Below are 9,062 nucleotides of genomic sequence, written 5' to 3' on the forward strand. Positions count from 1 at the left end.
CCTCATAATTCTCCATGGCACTTTCTGGAAGTGTTAGGGCTTTGCCGTCATTCTGAAATGCAGTAACTGTGATTGGCCAATCGAACTGTTTTTACTATGCCCATCATTAGGAGTTTCCCCTTGGCGGTGATTAAGGAGAAGCTTTGTTTTAATCTTGCCAAACATTGCGGTTCGTGAAACAAATAGCGACGACACTATGGTGCACGCTGTCTACGACAGTCGCACTATGGCATAATTAGTACCCTAGAACGAAACCGTCAACTCACAAGAATTATTTGGGAATATATATAGGGCAGTCCGCTGATGATATTACTAAGGGCAGTTTAGCGAGATACTAAACACGCTTTTGCCCACAAGTTGCGGAAACATATTGTGGGCGGTGTTTTTTGCGAAAGTGTGACACAGGACTAAGAACACCAGTTCGGGCCAGTGACCTTGTTCCTCGCGAAATCTTAAAAAACATTTTACCAAGCTCGTATTCTATTCTGTTTTGACTAACTGTAGTGAATGTCGGGACAATCACAGATCTCATTTCTCAAGCAACATATTTGTCCATGAAGACCTCTAACTGAGACTTGCCAGGCCAAGGCAATTGTTTAGTGTGTCGTGATGTACTTGTCTAAGAAGTCAGTATTTCTTATGCGTTTAAATAACGTTTGGGAAACGCCCAATACAATAATGCTTTTCATACTTGCTTTGTGTGGTTTACACCCTTGTATTTATAACACCGTTGAAGCGAAACTTTAGATTGAAAGTTCACTTTTGCAGTTGCGTTTGTAATAGGAGTGGAAAAAATTGGCCTATGCTTCTCTACTTTATCATTCCTACATAATACACTTAATGTTGTTTGGCCCCCAAATTTTGCATAAGAATTGTTTGAAATACACGAACGAGCAATTGTAATAAGACCAGTCAATTTGGTTTTCCACATCAGTTGTTCTATAAAACTGCGGTCAAATTAGTTGTAGTTACAATTCTCTTTTCAATCTCTTTGATGATACGTCGATGTCCAGGAAACCAACACTTTAGCATACCACGAACGATCTTGAAAGAACAATTTAAATTCGAACGAAACCCCAAAGTCGGGGAGATTTCATTTGTGCTTCTACAGTAACCTCAAGTCAATACTACGATATGACCATACCTTGCATTACTCCAGAGGGGGCAGGCAAGCTGTTTACAGGCGAGGAAGTATTTGAACTTCTTTCCTCTTGTGGTTTAATTCATGCACTAACAGCAATTTCCCGACTAGTCATCGTGCAGTTTTCAACAACCGTTGAATATTCGGTGGTAAATTCGACAATGAAGATAATACGTCTTCATTGCTCCTAAGTTGAAGGATTAATCGCTTTGGAATATTAACGTAATCCTGCATGGCATCGAGATTGGCAAAACGTCCTTTAAATACGTCGGTTGGAAATCTCTCGGAAAGACTGGTAATTAAATATGAATGGCGGGAAGTTGTGCGTTCGACTGGGACTTCCGGATCTATATCTTCGGATTTCCAATCGAACGCAGAATCTGAAAAATCGGATTTTGTCGTCGATTTCACCATTTGGAATTTATGTTAGGAAGGGTTTAATGAGTGAAAACCGCCACAACTTTTGCTTTCGAATGGAAATACGAGGACCCAAATTCAGGATTTCCAATCAACGCACCCTTATTGGGTAACATTAACATCTAAAAAGAAAAGAAGTTATAAAGTCATGCGGATAACAGCTTTGTAACGAATATCTAAGACTTTTAAAACTCTCCTTACAAGGACTTTCATGTACCATAACGTGTACACTGAACAGAAAGTGTCGTATTTGAGTATGTCTCTGACACATTAAAAACACCAATGCATTGAGGTAGGCGGGATGGTACCTTTGAAAAACAGTAATCGCTGCTTTTATCTTTTCCCGCCAAACAGGGCGGTTATATGAAAGTATGAAGTTATGCACTAATGAATAAATAAAGTGTGACACAGTGTCGTGTGTGTGATCTCGCAGCTCGCAAAGCATTTTTTCTCGCACCAGTAAATCATTTCTTCCATATCATCATTGAGGACGCCAACAGATCACTCGCTTGGGTATTTTTTTTGTTGAAATCACCTTTTCCGCAATGGAACACCAAATGCCTTGCTACTCCAGTTCTGCAGATAACTCGTCAGTGCATCTAATCGAAATCGTGGACGATTTCCCGGTATTACCGGTCCCGCCCGAACAAGAAAGCTTGGAAGAACCACTCGTTGACTGCTATACGCCGAAGGAACAAGAAGCGACCAACGTGAGCCTAACCCGATCCGAAGATGAACACGACGTCAGTGAGGGTGAAATTCACGCGGAATCTACCCCGAATTCAGCACCAGGAGGGAACAAGCGCAAAACCCCTTATTCCGTCAAATTCGATGAGCTACCCGAGACAGTCCGAAAATTCTTGGCTTCCGTAAAGAAATTCTTTACCCAGACAGTTAACTTTGAAAGAGAGAAAGCACCGGTGGCCCTTTCCACTTACGCCAAGGCTCAAGAGAGAATGCTTTGTAAGTATCTTTGGTTTTTTTTGGCTTTAATTTCCACGTTTACATTAAGTGATGACCGATATTTGGGTGACGCTACAAGTCTAGTTAACAACCACTCTTTTTTTATTCTTTGCAGGCTTTCTGGGTTACGTTTACAAATACGTTAGGACGTGATGCAGAAATTTTACCAGAGTGCTTTTGAGAACTCCCGTGATCGAAGGTTACGTTGAATTTCTAAAGGTGAGAGAGATTCTTTACTGCTTTCGTAAAATTAAGTTTGACACCTTTGTGGAAACGCCTAGTGAACCACCCAACACTCACGGCCGGGGACTGAAAACCACATCAATGGCCACCATTTGTTTAATTATAGCGTTGTAGAAAAAGTCTCCATTCTAACGACTTTATCCAATTGTAATTTTTCTCAATTAATATCACACAATTTACTCCCTCTTTACCTGAAATCGCAAAAATCTTCGCGCCTGCATTGTGTTGCCAGCGGTTTTAGTAAAAATGCGAGCCCGTAATACTGTGTGTAACGAAACTGCTGAAAATGGCGCACATTGGAGGGCCTGCGGACTTACTCGCTACACAAGTAACCCTCACAGCTAAATTGCGCTCCCATTGTGACCCATAACTTTTGCATCGGAGGTATTGTTTTTAAAGTAATTTCTCGCCATAAATCAATCGGACTTTTTACATCAGGTCGTGTGTCAACTTGTTTTGATTACACAGGGGCTCACCCTCGGGGTAGAAACCTGTGAAACGCACAAAGGATGGAACCCTTAGGAAAACAAAAGAGCAGAAAACATCAAACAATAACCTAATCCTACCACGAGCTAACAAAACACAAAAAAGTTTCTCAGGTTTTAACACAGAGGTAATCCCCATTGCTGACGGTATGATTAAAATATTCTTGGCCATTCACAACCAAATCAGGCCAAGACTTATCAAAGAAAGAATAATAGTATGGTCAACCAATGTGTTATCTTTTTACCAATCTGCTGTTGAAACTTGCTTTATGCTGATAATAATCTGAAATCTCTTTTCAATGCTGCCTTTATCAAATTAAAGATAAATTATAAATAGCTAGCTGTTAAAAAGTCAACTTTGCATGGTAAGAAGTCAATAATAATATTGTTTTTGATAAAAAAAAAACTTGAACGGGCGTTCTCTGGTTAAAACACATAACAATTGCTGCAAACTTTCGACCACTAGAGCTGAGGTCTTCAACGGGCAAAATGATGAATGACATGAAAATTTGGAGAAAATATAAAAATAAAATTCATAACAATAATTGTTATCCTTTTTATCTCACTATATATTCTCCCAATTTTCACTTCATTCATCATTTTGCCCGTGAAGACCTCAGCTCTAGTGGTTGAAAGCTTGAAGTAAAATTTGGAGAATATATAAAAATGAAAATGATAACAATGATTGTTATCATTTTAACTCACATATGTTCTCCCAATTTTCACTTCATTCATCATTTTGCCCGTTGAAGACCTCAAGCTCTAGTGGTGGAAAGCTTGCAGCAATGTTTTTTTTTTTTTATCTATAGAATGCTTATTCAAGTTTTTTATAATTACTCATCTGGCTGAGTTCCTTCAACTTTTCAGTATTGTTTTATTATTAGTAATATGACTTCATACTTTTTCTGAAAGAAAGAAATTACCAACAATTGGAAATTTTTGTATCACTGATTTATTGCTTGGTTGGTGAAATTTTGACTTTCAAGCTTGATCAATTTCACCAGAGGCTCTTGCCTTTTATAAATTTCTACTACATGTCAGTGATTAAATATTCTGATAAATATAACTTTTTACCTATCTGCTGATGGTAAAAATTGCCTTACAAACAGAGTTTAAAGGGTTCCATCCTCCGTGAGTTGAATGTATACACTAGCTGTCCCTGTGTAATCAAAACAAGTTGGCACACGACCTGATGTAAAAAAAGTCCATTGATTTATGGCGAGAAATTACTTTAGAACCATTCCTCAGAGGGAGGGGTTATGGGTCACAATTGTAGCGCAATTTATCTGTGATGCTTACTTGTGTAGCGAGTAACTACTCAGTCCCTCCAATATTTGCCATTTTGAGCAGTACACACAAGTATTACAGGCTCACATTTAGTTGTAGAACTAATAGACACTTGAATAAAGTTCCTTTGCTTTTCTTTCATTTACACTTCTCTATTTACTTATTGATTTTTGGGCTGTTTTGAGCCTCATTAACCTGTTCTGTTTCTTGCAGGAAGAACGAACTTGCAGTTCAGCCACGGTGTCAAATCACCTTAGCTCGCTGCTGTACCCAATAAAATTGTGAACAAAGAGGATGCTCCTGACTTCAAAGGGGTGCCGATTATCCGCCAACTCAGAACGCCAAGCCAGAATTCTCCAAAAAGCAGGTGATTTGGAAAGGCCAACCACGATGGAAGATCTTTCTGCCCAAAATCGCTGGATCCCTTGGTTAGTCTTAGCATGAAAATCTGCTTTTTGCTCACTCTGTGACGGCATAGACTAAAATTATTATTCAGTATTGCATAACTAGCTGTACACTACAGATTGTTAAGATTCAAACAATTGGGTGAGTTCCCAGTCACACGAATTTGAGGGAAGCGGAGAGCTTCAGGAGAAATTGGCACTTAAAGTAAATTGATTAACCATTTTTTGCAAGGTACATTTCTCTGAGCTGCAGTAGGTTTGACCTGAAGCATTCACTTTCCCTTTGTTATGGACAGCCCAACCTGTGTGAACCCTATTCATTTTTTTGTTTTTTGGCTTTTGTCTTTAAAAACAGGGAGGAAGTGGTTTCCGCCGTTAGCAAGCAAAGAGAAAGTTTGAATTGACAGGCCCGATGAAGTTCAAAGCCAAAGAATTTGTGACCTAATAATGCTATCCTTGTACGTGTTTATTGCCCCGGCACGGGGATTGGAAATAAGGACCCTGGAAGTCTGTCAGGGGAACATGATAGTAACTTTGACCCAAAGAGCTCCACTGGGAAGAATTATTTGATTGTCAAGGATAGTGGGGACATTGTCCTCCACTTTAATAACTACAAGACAAGGAAGTTTTCTGGACGAGACGAGCTGGCTCTACAGGTTAGACAATCTTCTCTTTGGTTCCAATAAATTAAGTAAGTAATAAAGAAATCAATCAATAATAAATAAATAACTTGATTTACCAAGGGTGACACATTATAGTTGAGAACTGGTAAACTTGTGGCCCTCCCCTAAAATATATTAAACTACATGTAAGTTACAAATATTAAAAAGGGTAAAATGTAATCTTCAAAGAGTGAAAATTTTATGAAATGGAAAGCTATCAAAGCCAGCATAACCTTTCTTTATAAGATTACAATAATTCTGTTTGAAGGCAATAATACTGGTGCTAGATCTTGTATTAATAGGTAGAGAGTTCCAAAGTTTTGTGTGCTGTAGCAAGAAGGTTTTTTCCACCTTCTGTGTCACATTTACATCTAGCGCAGGGTAAAGTTGTATCATCATAGCGTGAGGTTCTGGTTGACATGTCGCTGATATGCAATAATTTTGTTATTTGTCAGGTACTCTGGCAAGATCCATTTCAGCATAATTTTGTAGAATAAGCATAATTTATTTACATCATCTCATCACAAAAGGGTAGCCTGTTTGGGACAATTTGCCACACTCATGGTGATCTGAGATAATTGACCTGAAATTTCTACTGATTGACATGGATGAAGCGCTCCATCCCTTAACATTTGTTGAAATCCATCGATGTTGATTCTGTTCTCAAACGGGCTAGCTGGCAATTTATGCCAATCTCAAATTGTTAGAAATTTGTACAATGTGTGTTCAGCAATCAAAAGTGTTGACTTACCGTTTAGTTTGATGATTGACCAAACATTCAGGTAAATGCCACTAATCTTTTCAGCACAGGACGAGCTATGTCGACGCCTTTGTCATACATCAAAGATTATCGGCCGCATATGGTGACCGATTCCAGTGGTAGATACCTCCTGCTGGTAAGGCTTTAATCTGGTGTTACTAACTTACCAAATGATACTCTCACATCTTGTGTAATTGAAATTTCAATTTCTGGACTTTTGGGGTGAGGAAAGTGCCTTAAATACCCCTACTTTGGCCCAGCCAAGGATGCACCTAACCCTAACCCTAACCCTAACCCTAACCCTAACCCTAACCCTAACCCTAACCCTAACCCTAACCCTAACCCTAACCCTAAACCCTAACCCTAAACCCTAACCACTAAATCCCAAACTCCCCCTAGGAAGGAGTTCAAGACTTAGCCACTAAATCCCAAACTCCCCCTAGGAAGGGGTTCAAGACTTAGCCACTAAATCCCAAACTCCCCCTAGGAAGGGGTTCAAGACTTAGCCACTAAATCCCAAACTCCCCCTAGGAAGGGGTTCAAGACTTAGCCACTAAATCCCAAACTCCCCCTAGGAAGGGGTTCAAGACTTAGCCACTAAATCCCAAACTCCCCCTAGGAAGGAGTCAGAGACTTAGCCACTAAATCCCTAACTCCCCCTAGGAAGGAGTCAGAGACTTAGCCACTAAATCCCTAACTCCCCCTAGGAAGGAGTCAGAGACTTAGCCACTAAATCCCTAACTCCCCCTAGGAAGGAGTCAGAGACTTAGCCACTAAATCCCTAACTCCCCCTAGGAAGGAGTCAGAGACTTAGCCACTAAATCCCTAACTCCCCCTAGGAAGGAGTCAGAGACTTAGCCACTAAATCCCTAACTCCCCCTAGGAAGGAGTCAGAGACTTAGCCACTAAATCCCTAACTCCCCCTAGGAAGGAGTCAGAGACTTAGCCACTAAATCCCTAACTCCCCCTAGGAAGGAGTCAGAGACTTAGCCACTAAATCCCTAACTCCCCCTAGGAAGGAGTCAGAGACTTAGCCACTAAATCCCTAACTCCCCCTAGGAAGGAGTCAGAGACTTAGCCACTAAATCCCTAACTCCCCCTAGGAAGGAGTCAGAGACTTAGCCACTAAATCCCTAACTCCCCCTAGGAAGGAGTCAGAGACTATCAGAGGTTGGGGATTAGTCACCATTTCTAGTGATTAAATCTCACATTTTTTCATGGAGGGAGTTGGAGGCTGGTGACTAACCCTCGAAACCTAACCTAACCACCAACAGAGGAGTTGGGGCCTCTTGAATAACTCTCAGTTCCACCATTGGTGGAGTTGGGGCCTAATGGCTAACTCTCAATTGTACCATTGGGGGGGTTAGGGCTCACTGACTAAGTCTTAGACCCACCATGGGGGGGGGGGGGGGTTGGGTTGTTGCTTGATGTTGACTTACCTTGTCTTCAGCATTATCATCCGATTTGCACAAACCATCGTCTTGCAGTATGAAGGGTATGAAATGAGAAAATAGGATTAACCTCAGGTGATGAAATGGTTCACATCATTCACCTTACATAAGTAAACATACAATTTTGCTGTCAGTACTAAATGATTTAAAATGTTTATTTTTAAGGGTGGAAATCACTGTTACATTCAGGAACCCAAGAGGAGAATGCTTTCCAAAACATCTGTGTGATGTCACAGGTAACCCAGGCTTACTGTGTGTGCCACATGTAAAAAGAGAGAACATATAAGGCGATGTTAAGGTCTGATAGTTTTCTAGAAAATGGAAATAAAACGATAGAACTTATCAAGTGAGCTGTTGTTGTCTTTAATACGTACAGGAAGTTTGGGGAAAAATGGTCCCTGTTCACCTTCCTTCATAGTATAGTGACAAGGTAGGAGACGGAAGCCAGCTTGGGGACTCCGATCAACCCGAAACAAGCACGATTTTTTTCGGAAGTCGAATCCAGTCGCTAAATAAACACGCCAGGCTCGTGGAACACGAATTTCTATAAACCATGAATCCACTGAAGCATCTCCAGGTAGCAACGCGAAGCCACCAGACTCCGTAGGACTTGGTAAGTTAACCAACTAAAATGGCGGCCACAAACCGTTCTGCTTGCAAAGTGTCCCAATTCAAAATGGCACTCAACTCGGGACACCGGGTAACGAGTATAATAAGTTCTGGAGGGAGGAGAGTCCCAAATTGCTCAAAACAAAACTCACTGAGCAATCTTGGACTCCCTTCCCTCCAGGGGGTCTTATTATACTCGTCACCAGGCGTCCCGAGTTGAGTGTCATTTTGGACACTTTGCGCGAGGACAACGGTTTGTGGCCGCCATTTTAGCAGGTTAGCTTACCAAGTTCTACGGAGTCTGGTGGCTTCGTATTGCTACCTGGAGATGCTTCAGTGGAATCATGGTTTAGAAAAATTCATGTTCCACGAGCCTGTCGTGTTTATTTAGCGACTGGATTCGATTTTCGCGAAAAAAAACGTGGTTGTTTTGAGTCGATTGGAGTCCCGACGCTGGCTTCCGTCTCCTACCTTGTCACTATACTATGAAGGAAGGTGAACGGGGACCATTTTCCCCGAAACTTCGTGTACGTATTAAAGACAACAGCTCACCACATGGTAAGTTTTATCGATTTTTATTTCCATTTTCTTGAAAAATTTCAGACCTAAACTTCGCCTCATATGTTCTCTATATTTACCT

At 40.8% G+C, this 9,062-nt stretch overlaps 1 pseudogene; it reads left to right on the top strand.

Moving 5' to 3' along the window:
- Positions 1-2,103: 2,103 nt before the first annotated feature.
- Positions 2,104-8,041, top strand: LOC138044992 (uncharacterized; annotated as a pseudogene).
- The last annotated feature ends 1,021 nt before the right edge of the window (positions 8,042-9,062 follow it).

This window comes from Montipora capricornis, chromosome 4 (assembly GCF_036669925.1).
Source record: "Montipora capricornis isolate CH-2021 chromosome 4, ASM3666992v2, whole genome shotgun sequence".
In the NCBI taxonomy this organism is placed as follows: Eukaryota; Metazoa; Cnidaria; class Anthozoa; order Scleractinia; family Acroporidae; genus Montipora; species Montipora capricornis.